This window comes from Lynx canadensis, chromosome A1 (assembly GCF_007474595.2).
Source record: "Lynx canadensis isolate LIC74 chromosome A1, mLynCan4.pri.v2, whole genome shotgun sequence".
Classification (NCBI taxonomy): Eukaryota; Metazoa; Chordata; class Mammalia; order Carnivora; family Felidae; genus Lynx; species Lynx canadensis.
This window is the reverse complement of record NC_044303.2, coordinates 31,900,437-31,912,751: the sequence shown is the minus strand read 5'-3', so window position 1 is coordinate 31,912,751 and position 12,315 is coordinate 31,900,437.

Sequence of the window (12,315 nt, the reverse complement as noted above, 5' to 3'; positions counted from 1 at the left end):
TGTTATTTCTATCAATGTAGTTTTTCCTTGAATTTAATTGAACAGAAGCTACTTTATAGGTGATGGAAAGCTATATTGTGTTTAGTAACAGACACTACTCATTGAATTCATTTTGGCTTCCAGCTGTGCTTCATAAACATTTTTAGTTTAGTTTAGTTTGGTTGGTTTGGTTTGGTCTACCTTTTTATGTTGGTTTATTTACAAAAAGAGAATGAGGCCATCTGCACATGCTCCACAATAATAGGTTACATGTAAGTTTTCTGGAGACAACAAAGATGCATTACTTCCTAAGGCATTTTAGTGTGTCTACGGAACATACACTCTTCCTTTTGCTCTTCAAAAAATTTTTCTATTAGAGCTGCAAACTTAAAAACACTAATGCTAAACTCTAATTTATGATGTCTTTACAGCTGATACTGCCTTACCACTTAATATTATCTACAGCATACTGAGAGAATTCTCATAGGATAAGGGTGCTATGGCAAATCTGAGTGTCATGCATATAGGGGTGAAGGGTGCCATCCTCCTCCAGCTTAGTCTGGAGTTTAATTTAACATGGATGTCAGATTGTTGGCTGTCTAAAGGACATGCTGAGATTTTTGATTCACTTCTCTGATTTTTGTCTATTAATAAATTATTTGACAGCATCCTGCTAAGTAGCAAAATTCAGTAACAACTTTCAGATAGGTGTTGCCAAAAATGATTTTTGAGTGCATGTAGTTTTCATCTGTTGTAATTTAGTACATGACTTTCATTTTCTTTAGGATCTTAATCTATAGCACTAGTGGACTGCTAAAAATGACTCATGATATTGCATATACATTCTTGGGTGTGATCCTGGGTAAAATATTTGTAGATTATAGCAATTTTTATAAAGATTGTGCTTAAGCCTTACACTGAAGTGTTGAGGAAGCAGTATTTTCTGGAGATAAGAAGTATATCAAATGACAAGTACCGAATCTTATATTTGTTGTATGTTATACCATAGGAAAAAAAAAAAAAAAACAGACAAATTTAACTTTTTGCTGCTCAGTCACCAAAGGCTAGGGAGAACGTTATTATCACTATTTTTTCCAATCCTCACAAAAATAATATGTCTTTAATGATTCATAGTAGGTTGAAAAATTTGTATTCTTCTAGGATTTTACTTCCAGCTTTACTGAGATATAATTGACATTGTAACACTGTGTAGGTTTAGGTGTACAGCATTAGGGAGAACATTAGTAATGATTTTCCCACCTGCTTTTATTTCTTCTTTTTTTCACCTTTATTTTCAGTATCATTAATGTATAGTGTTGTAGTAGTTTCAGGTGTACAATATAGCGATCCACTAATTCCGTACATTACATAGTGCTCATTGTGATAAGTGTACTCATAAATCCATTCACCTGCCATCCTCCCATCCTCCCATCCATCTTCCCTCTGTTAACCATCAGTTTTTTTCTCTATAGTTAAGAGTCTGTTTTTTTGTTTGTCTTTTTTCTTTATTTACTTGTTTTGTTTCTTAGGTTCCATATATGAGTGACATAATAAGGTATTTTTCTTTCCCTGACTGGTTTGCTTAGCACTGTACTCTGTAGATCCATCCATGCTGTTGCAAATGGCCATATTCCATTCCTTTATATGGCTGAGTAATTAAATATATATATATATATATATATATATATATATATTTCATCTAGAATAGAAAATTGGGTTATTTCCATATCTCAGCTATTGTAAATTATACTCCATAAACAGGGGTGCATGTATCTTTTAGAATTACTGTTTTCATATTCTTTGGGTAAATACCCACTAGTGAAATTACTAGACCATATGGTAGTTCTATTTGTAATTCTTTGAGGAACAGCCATGCTGGTTTTCACAGTAGCTGCACCAGGTTGCATTCCTACCAACAGTACAGGAGGGTTCCTTTTTCTCCACATCCTCATCAACACTTGTTATTTCTTGTGTTTTTGATTTTAGTCATTCTGACAGCTGTGAGGTGGTATCTTTTTGTATTTTTGATTTACATTTCCCTGATGATTACTTATGTTGATCATGTTTTCATGTGTCTGTTGACCACCTGATTATCTTCTTTGGAGAAATGTCTGTTCATGTCTTCTGCCCATTTTTAATTGGATTATTTGGTTTTCTGGTGTTAAGTTGTAGAAGTTCTTTATATATTTTGGATACTAACCCTTATCATATATGTCATTTGCAGATATCTTCTCCCACTCTGCAGTTTCCTTTTAGTTTTGTTGGTTGTTTCCTTTGTTGTTCAGAAACCTTTAATTATGATGTAGTTCCAATAGTTTATTTTTGCTTTTGTTGCCTTTGCCTCAGGAGACATACCTAGAAAAAATTGCTATGGCCAATGTCAGAGAAATTACTGTCTGTTTTCCCTTGTAGTATGTTTATTGTTTCATGTTTTACATTTAGGTCCTTAACCCATTTTTAGTTTATTTTTGTATATGGTTTAAGTACGTGTCCACTTCCATTCCTTTTCATGTAACTATTCAGTTTTCCCAGAACCATTTGTTGAAGAGACTGTCTTTTCTCCCATTGCATACTCTTGCCTCCTTTGTATAGGATTAATTGACCATATAATCGTGGGTATATTCCTGTGCTCTCTATTCTGTTCCATTGACCTATGTGCCTATTTTTTGTGCCAGTACCATACTGTTTTAATTACTACAGATTTGTAGGATATCTTGAAATCCAGGTATCTTGTGATACCTCTAGTTTTGTTCTTCTTTTTCAGGATTTCCATGGCTATTCAGCGTCTTTTCTGGTTTCAAGAAATTTTAGGATTATTTGTTCTAGTTCTGTGAAGAATGCTGTTGGTATATTGATAGGGATTGTATTAAATCTATTGATTGCTTCCAGTACTATGTACATTTCAACAATATTTGTTCTTCCAATCCATGAACATGGAATATCTTTCCATTTCTTTGTGTTGTTTTCAAATTCTTTCATCAATATTTTAGTTTTCAGAGTATAGATGTTTCACCTGCTTGGTTAATTTTATTCCTAGGTATTTTATTATTTTTGGTTCAATAACAAGTGAGATTGTTTTCTTAATTTCTTTTTCTGATACTTCATTATTAGTGTATAGAAATGTAACAGGTTTTATATACTGACTTTGTATCTTACAATCTTACTGAATTCATGTATAGGTTCTAAGAGTTTTTTGGTGGTCTTTAGAATTTTCTATATATATAGTATCATGTAAACTACTAATGGTGTAAGTTTTACTTCTTATTTACCAATATGGATACATTTCTTTCTTTTTTTTTTTTTTTTTTTTTGTGGTATGATTGCTGTGCCTACCACTTCCAGAACTATGTTGAATAATAAGAGTGGAGATTCTTGTCTTGTTCTTTACATTAGGGAGATAGCTCTGTTTTTCACCACTGAGCATATAATTACCTGTGGGTTTTTCATATATGGCCTTTATTTCATTGAGGTATGTTCCTTCTACACCTACTTTGTTAAGCAATTTGTTTGTTTTGCTTTGTTAATCATGAATGGATGTCATACATTTATCAAATTTTTTTTTCTGCATCTATTGAAATGATTGTCTGGTTTTTACCCATTCTCTTGTGATGTATATATCATGTTGATTGATTTGTAAATATTGAACCACCATTGCATTCCAGGAATAAACCCCACTTGATCATGATGAAGGATTTTTTTTTTAAGTGTATTGCTGGATTCTGTTTGTCAATATTTTGTTGAGGAGTTTTACATGTATATTCATCAGAGACACTGGCCTGTAGTTCTCTTTTTTGTGGTGTTTTTATCTGTTTTTGGTATTAGGATAATGGTGACATCATGGAATTAATTTGAAGTTTTGCTTCTTCTATTTTCTGGAATAGTTTGAGAAGAATAGGCATTAACTCTTCTTTAAATGTTTGCTGGAATTTGCCTGTGAAGCCATCTGGTCCTGGACTTTTGTTTCTTGGGAGTTTTTTTTTGGTTACTGATTCAATTTCCTTCCTGATAATTGGTTTATTTAAAATTTCTATTTCTTTTCGATTCAGTTTTGGGAGGTTATACATTTCTAAGTATTTATCCGAATCTTCTAGATTGTCCAACTTGTTGGCATATAATTTTTCATAACATTCTCTTATCTTTTGTATTTCTGTGATGTTGGCTGTTATTTCTCCTATTTCATTTCTGATTTTATTTGAGACTTACTTTCTTTGATGAGTCTGGATTAAGGTTTATCAATTTTGTTGATCTTTTCAAAGAATTACCTCTTGGGTTTCATTCATCTGTTCTATTTTTTTGTTTCTATTTATTTCTGCTGTAATCTTTATTATTTCCTTCTTTCTATTAATTTTGTGTTTTGTTTGTTCTTCTTTCTCTACTTCCTTTAGGTGTAAAGTTAGGTTGTTTACCTGAGATTTTTCTTGCTTTGTGAGGTAAACCTGTATTGCTTTACACTTCACTCTTGGAACAACTTTTGTGGCAACCCAAATATTTTAGACCATGGTGTTTTTGTTTTCATTATTCTCTATGTATTTTTTTATTTCCTTTTTGATTTCTTGGTTGATCCATGCATTGTTTAGTAGCATGTTATTTAACTTCCATGTATTTCTGTTCTTTTTAGATTTTTTTCTTGAGGTTGACTTCTTTTTTTTTTTTTTTTAATTTTTTTTTTCAACGTTTATTTTATTTTATTTTTGGGACAGAGAGAGACAGAGCATGAACGGGGGAGGGGCAGAGAGAGAGGGAGACACAGAATCGGAAACAGGCTCCAGGCTCTGAGCCATCAGCCCAGAGCCTGACGCGGGGCTCGAACTCCCGGACCGCAAGACCGTGACCTGGCTGAAGTCGGACGCTTAACCGACTGCGCCACCCAGGTGCCCCGAGGTTGACTTCTTAGTATTGTGGTCAGAAAAGATGTATGGTATGACTTCGATCTTTTTGAATTTTTTGTGAGTTGCTTTGTGGCTTAACATGTGATCTATTCTGGAGAATGTTCTATGTGCACTTGAAAAGAATATGTATCTGCTGTTGTAGGATAGAATGTTCTGAATATATCTGTTAGATCCATCTGGTCCAATGTGTCCTTCGAAGCCACTGTTTCCTCGTTCATTTTCTGTTTGGATGATCTGATCTGTCCATTGATGCAAGTCGGGTCTTAAATCTCTTACTAGTATTGTGTTAATATTGATTACTTCTTTTATGTTTGTTAATAGCTGCTTTATGTATTTGGGTGCTTTCATGTTGGGTGCAAAAATAATTAAAGTTATATCTTCCTGTTGGATCATCCTCTATGATTATATAACATCTTTCTTTGTCTCTTGTTACAGTCTTTGTTTTAAAGTCTTTCCACTTCTATTTGCATAATATTTTTTTCCATCCCTTTACTTTTAATATACGTGTGTTTTAGGTTTGCAATGAGTCCTTTTTTTTTTCTTTAATTTTTTAATGTTTATTTATTTTTAAGCAGGGGTGGGGAAGGTGGTTGGGGAGAGAGGAGGAAAAGAATCAGAATCAGAAGCAGGCTCCACACTGTGAACACAAAGCCTGATGCAGGGTTCAGACTCATGAACGGTGAGATCATGACTTGAGCTGAAATCAATTGTCAGGCCCTAAGCCACCCAGGCACCCTGCCAGAGATGCAGTGGCACCAAACTGCAGAGCACTTTCCCTGCATTGTTCCTGGAGAAGTTCTAGTTCTCCAGAAGTTTAGTGGGCACAACCTGCAGTAAGATCAAATGTCTGCTCCCAGAATGGGGCCACAGTCAGACTGTGTATGTGGTTATCTTCCACATACTTAAGAGTCACTTAAGAGTGGTGCTGACCCTTCTCAGGGCTGACTGCACACTGCCAGGCTTACATCACCACTATGAATAGACTCTGGTCAAAGGTGTATTTGAGGGGGCAGGACTGCAGGAGACCCTCAGGGGTGGGAGAAGCTGTGTTAGCAAGGTCTGTGAGGGACTGCTGTGAGAGGTGACCTGGAGCTAAGGCCTGGCTGGAGCAGGCATATCCACAAGAGAACACAAGTGTGGGCCACACTGTTAACAAGGTACACAGTCAGTGTTGGCACTATGCTGGTTACCACAGCTGTCCATATGTCTAGGCTGGGGGTAGCAGAGAGAAATGGTCCCTGGCAGCTCCTTTGTTCTTAGAGAAGTCTTCTAAAATATGCTCTGAGATTAGTAAACAAATCTCTTCTTTATACACTCCCGGCATTTTTCAAACTGCTGCTTCTATTTTGCATCTCCACAGCGCTTTGCCTTTTTGTTGCACTCTTTTAAAAAATGTTTTATTGATTGATTGATTGATTGATTGATTGAGAGAGCATGAACAGGGGTGGGGCACAGAGAAAGGGAGAGAGAATTCCAAGCAGGGTCTGCACTGTCAGTTCAAAGCTGGATGTGGGTTATTTAGGCAGAGTGGGAGAGAGCCAAAGCATAAGAGACTCTTAAAAACCGAGAACAAACTGAGGGTTGATGGGGGGTGGGAGGGAGGGGAGGGTAGGTGATGGGTATTGAAGAGGTCATCTTTTGGGATGAGCACTGGGTGTTGTATGAAAACCAATTTGACGATAAATTTCATATATTAAAAAATAAAAAAAAATGAATAAACATTAAAAAAAAAAAACAAAGCTGGATGTGGGGCTCAATCCCATACACTGTGAGATCATGACTTGAGCCAAGATCAAGAGTCAGACACTTAACCAACTGAGCCACCCAGGCACCCCCTGTTGGGCTGTCTCTTTAAGCATGAGGACTCAGTTTCTTCTTGTCCCCCCAACTGTTCCAGAGCTGAGCTTACTGATTTTTAAATTTCCAGGTGTCAAGCTCCACTGAGTGTAAGAACTCACAAAATTTGGCCCCTCTGGTTTTTAAAGCCAAATGTTATGGCTATTCATCTTCCCTGTGTGGGCTACCTGGTGTGAGAGTATGTTTCCCCTCTCCACCCTACAGTGTCCCTCGCTCTCTCAGATAATCCTGAGGGTTCATTTACCTCCTCACTGCTCTTCCTACCCTCTTTTTTTTAAATTTTTTTTTTCAACGTTTATTTATTTTTGGGACAGAGAGAGACAGAGCATGAACGGGGGAGGGGCAGAGAGAGAGGGAGACACAGAATCAGAAACAGGCTCCAGGCTCTGAGCCATCAGCCCAGAGCCCGACGCGGGGCTCGAACTCACGGACCGCGAGATCGTGACCTGGCTGAAGTCGGACGCTTAACCGACTGCGCCACCCAGGCGCCCCTCTTCCTACCCTCTTTGATCTGGCCTCTTCTTTACATTTAGTCATGCAGAGTTTGTTCTGCCAGTCTGATTGGTTTTCTGGGTTATTTAAACTCATGTGAGTGTTATCTAGGTGCATCTCTGGAATGATGTGAGCTTAGGGTTCTCCTAATTTGCCATCTTTCTTGAAGTCCCCATTGATTTTATTTCTATGGAAGAAAATGGAAATATGTGGGGACAGAAAAATTGAAAGAACACACCTTTATATTTCAAAGAATACTGATCATTTGCTTATCAGGGGATTAAAGATGGAAAATACTGTAGAAAAAGTCAAAACACCCACGTGTGTGTGCACAAGCACACACACACGGGGAGAGAGAGAGAGAGAGAGAGAGAGAGAGAGAGAGAGAGAAAGAGAGAAAAGCGAGGTGGGAGGGTAGAAAGTGAGAGAGGGGAGGGTGAGTTAAGATTGAGTGAGAAATTTTCAAGTGCCAGAAACAATGTGTTCTAAGCTCTTTATATGTATCTTCTTATAAATGTTTATAATAACCTATGAGTTAGGTACTATTAGTGTCACCATTTAACTATTAATTGAGGAACAATGAGATTAAGTGACCTGTCGAAGATCATCCAGTAAATAGGCAGCAACACTGGTATGTGAGTTAGGCAATGTGCTACAGAATATGGCCATAATATGGCCAAATGATGCTGCTTCTTCCATTCCTTGAAAAGGAGAATTTCTGACATAACCCTGGATAGAGTTTCTTACAACCGTAAATCCAATCTTTCATTAATGATGTTGGCTAGTTTCTGTCAAGTTAATATTCGAGAGAGATTCTAAAATTACTAATTGATAACCAATAAGAAACCATGGCTGTGAACTGTGGTTTATGAAATTTTTCCTAAAGTCTTTGTGCAAGGTTGTAGGACTGCTGCAAGAAAATACCTCAGACCAGGTGGCCAAGATCAAGGTGTTGGCAGGTTTGATTTCTCCTGAGGCCTCTCTCCTTGGCTTACAGATGGCTACCTTTTCACAATGTCCTCACACGGTCTTTTCTCCATGCACACATATCCCTGGGACTTTTTCCTTTTCTTAAAAGGACATCAGTTTTATTCGATTTGGGCCTACCCATATGATCTCATTTAACCTTAATTACCAAAAGTCCTTATCTCTAAGTACAGTTATGCTAGAAGTTAAAACTTCAACATACGAATTTTGGGGGACACAATCCAGACTATAACATTTGGTATATCAATATTATATTTATGTATGCATAAGTATTATGTATATATTATATATACATAGTATATTATACACACACACACACACACACACACACACACCAAGGGAGACTATAAATACATATTAATTGCTTTTTATTTTACTTTTATTTTCCTCTTGTTTTCATTGAAATAGATGTTCTTATTCATATGGAATTATTTGATTGCTCTGATTAGAAAACCTCTGAAGACTTTATAGATTTATCACATAAATATTTTCCTTTTATATGGCCCACAGATACTAAATTCACTACATAATCACCAATAATCAAGTAACTTGATATTTTTAAATAAACACAGCAAAAACATCTTGGTTAAATATTAGTGTGAAACTAGATTGACAGATTTAATGTGATTCTAAGAATTTCACCTTGCAAATATGTGCAGCTAGAACTTCAAAATTAACTTCAGTAATAATATTCTGAGAAAAAGAGATTGCCAAAAAAACCCAATCTGGACTTAACTAAGGAAAGATTTTATTCAAAAGAATTATCTCAGCCAGGGAGAGACTTAGAATAGGGAGAATGTCTGATAGTAAGATCTGCAAGTGTCTCAAAGGTCCAGCAGAAAGGAATTTGCTTTTATAGGAGGTATAAATGAGGCCAAAAGTAGGATGAGTCAGTGATATGATCGGACAGTTGAGCAGGAACTTCTTTCCCTGAGGCCAGTCTATTCTCAAGAGTGTCCTTAAGGAAAGGTTGTTCCATATTCCACTCTCACCCAAACTGAGGGTTGGTCAATGTTCAAGAGCCTGTGACAAGGGAAAGCAGCTTAAGTAACTTTGGCTAAGTCAAATGTGCAGGTATTCTGTTGAGGTTGGTCAGTGAGTACAAAGATTTCAATTAAACACTTACAACAGAAAGAATTTGGGTGGTCTCTGTCTGGCCTTGTCATAGGTGAACATGTGTTTATCTAAGTCCTATGGGACTCACCTTTGAGGTGAGCCTTTTCTCAGAACACAAGAGGGTATACGATTTCCTGAACTTTGGCTATTTTTCAGGAGCACAGACCTCTGGTAGTTCAGTATTGTCACAATCAATGTACATGGGTAGATGTCATCATGAGTTATTGCTTTTAATATTCAGACATACATTTTGATATATGCAAGCTTATGCTATTCTGACAGGGTGCTTCATAAATATCCATGATCATAACATATTTGTCATTATGACTGGCTGAAATTTTACTGAGAAAGCAGATAGAAATCAATTCTTAGCCCATTTATGTTATTACAAAACAAAGAATATTACTGTAGCAGAATCAGAGATGACTAAATATTATGTGGATTCATTTCAATTTGGACATGGAGTTAAAAGATACTGGTTGCTTTCCCTTCACAAGAAGATGCAGGCTGAAAAGTTTAGCAGGAGTGGTGAACATCTGTGTCTGTCACTTATTCTGGACATATGCTTTGAGTCATAGGGATTAAATATCACTTCAACTTCTGGAGTAGGTCAATGGAATTGTTGATGGCAGATTTTGTCTTCCATCTATAATGCCAACTCTCTTGCAACAGATGACGTGGTCTTTTTATTTTTTTATACTTTGAAGAGATATAAAATCTTGATACTGTCTGTCACAGTCTTTTAAAATCAATACTAACAAGGGATTGCACTGACATTTCCTTATTAAAATTGTTTATCTTTGTTCTTCGTGCATCTTTTCCATGCACAAGTATAAAATAGCAGCACAACGAGGGCCAAGCCTCCTTCTGCTTTGTGCAATCATTGGAAATGTTTAGTTCTATTTTTTTCTAAGTAGGTTGCATGGGGTTAGACAATAAATTAAAATATATAATAAATTAAAATATCCCTATCAGCTTGAGAAGTATCTACTTGGTATATAAACCTGTAAGAAGAACATCCATCTTAATAGATCTGAAGTATTTCATCTGCAGGTCCTTAATTTCCCTACATAGGATAAAAAAAAAAAAAAACCTATATAAACTCTCGTTTATATAAAAAAGGAATTTGTAGCCTGAAATAATGTGTAATTTTTTTTAGTTTGCATTAAAATCTTTTTCTTGGTCAAAGTCCCATACTCTCAAAAATAAATTATAACTGTCTTTTCAACTAAGGAAATAACTTTTTTTAATGTATGTTTGTTTGTTTATTTATTTATGGGTGAGAGAGAGACAAGACATGAGAGGAGCAAAGAGTGGTAGAAAGAGAATCCCAAGCAGGCTTATGCTATCAGCACAGAGCCCAATGGGGGGTTTGAACTCACAAAGAGATCTCACGGCTCATGTGAGATCATGACCTGAGTGGAAATCAAGAGTTGGCCACTTAACCAACTGAGGCACCCAGGTGCCCCAAGGAAAGAGCTTTTTTTTTTTTTTTCCAACGTTTATTTATTTTTGGGACAGAGAGAGACAGAGCATGAACGGGGGAGGGGCAGAGAGAGAGGGAGACACAGAATCGGAAACAGGCTCCAGGCTCTGAGCCATCAGCCCAGAGCCTGACGCGGGGCTCGAACTCACGGACCGCGAGATCGTGACCTGGTTGAAGTCGGACGCCTAACCGACTGCACCACCCAGGCGCCCCAGGAAAGAGCTTTTTTAACCAAACACTTGAAACATCACTGAATGCCTCAAATTAAGACTTGAGTATTTTATTCCACATTGCACAAAATATTAATTCTGCACATTATTTAATTCTATACATTTACTTAAGAGGTGTATTAAATTCATATTTTATGGATAAGTTTTATACATATAATTGAAATTTCATAAATATATATTTTGTGATACTTATATGCTATAAAATTTCTTCATAAGAAAGTATAAATGTATTAATGTCTGTGAATCTAATAAACTCAATAGTATGCCAAATCCCTATCTGTACTTAACACCACTCAGCACACACATACATACCCATTATTAAAACTGTCGAAATAAACTAACTCATTTCAGGCACCTGTACCCATTCAAATTCCATAATTTTAAGAGTCCATTACTAAATTATAAGCAATTATGAACAGACTTTGAGTAAACATACTCAGTAGTGTAGAGTACTACCCACAATGGTGAATTACTTAATCTCTTTATTTCATTAAAACTATAAATTTTGTAATAAACATAGGAGTACAGATATCTCTTTGATATCATGATTGGGAATCTTTTGAATATATACTCAGAAGTGGGATAACAGGATCATGTTTAGTTCCATTTTTATTTTTTGAGGAGCCTCCATATTCTTGTTTATAGTGTTTGCACCATTCTACATTTTCATTAACAATGTACAAATGTTCTAATTTCTCCACATCTTCATTAACGCCCTTTGTTTTTTATAATAACCATACTAACAGATGTAAAGTAATATCTCACTGTGATTTTGATTTCCATTTCCCTGATAATTGCTGATGTTGACTACTTTTCATATACCAGTCAGCCCTAGTCAAAATATGGAAACAATCTAAATATCTATTAACAGATGAATGCTTAAAGAAAATGTAGTATATACATACAATAGGATATTATTTAACATAAGAAAAAAAAGAAATCCTGCCATAGGCAACAACATGGATGAACATGGAGGACACAACGCTAAAATGAAATAGTCACAGAGGAACAAATACTGCATGATTCCACTTTTATAAGATAATCTAAAATAGTCAAACTCATAGAAACAGAGAGTAGAATGGTGTTTTCCAGAGGCTGAGTAGGAAAGGAGAATTGTTCTATGGGTACAGAGTTTCAGTTATGTAAGATGAATATGTTCTAGAGATCTTCTTTACAGCATAGCTATAGTTAACAATACTGTATTGGACATATAAATATTTAAGAGGATAGGTCTCATGTTTAGTGTTCTTACCATGGGAGCGGGGGGGGGGGGGGGAAG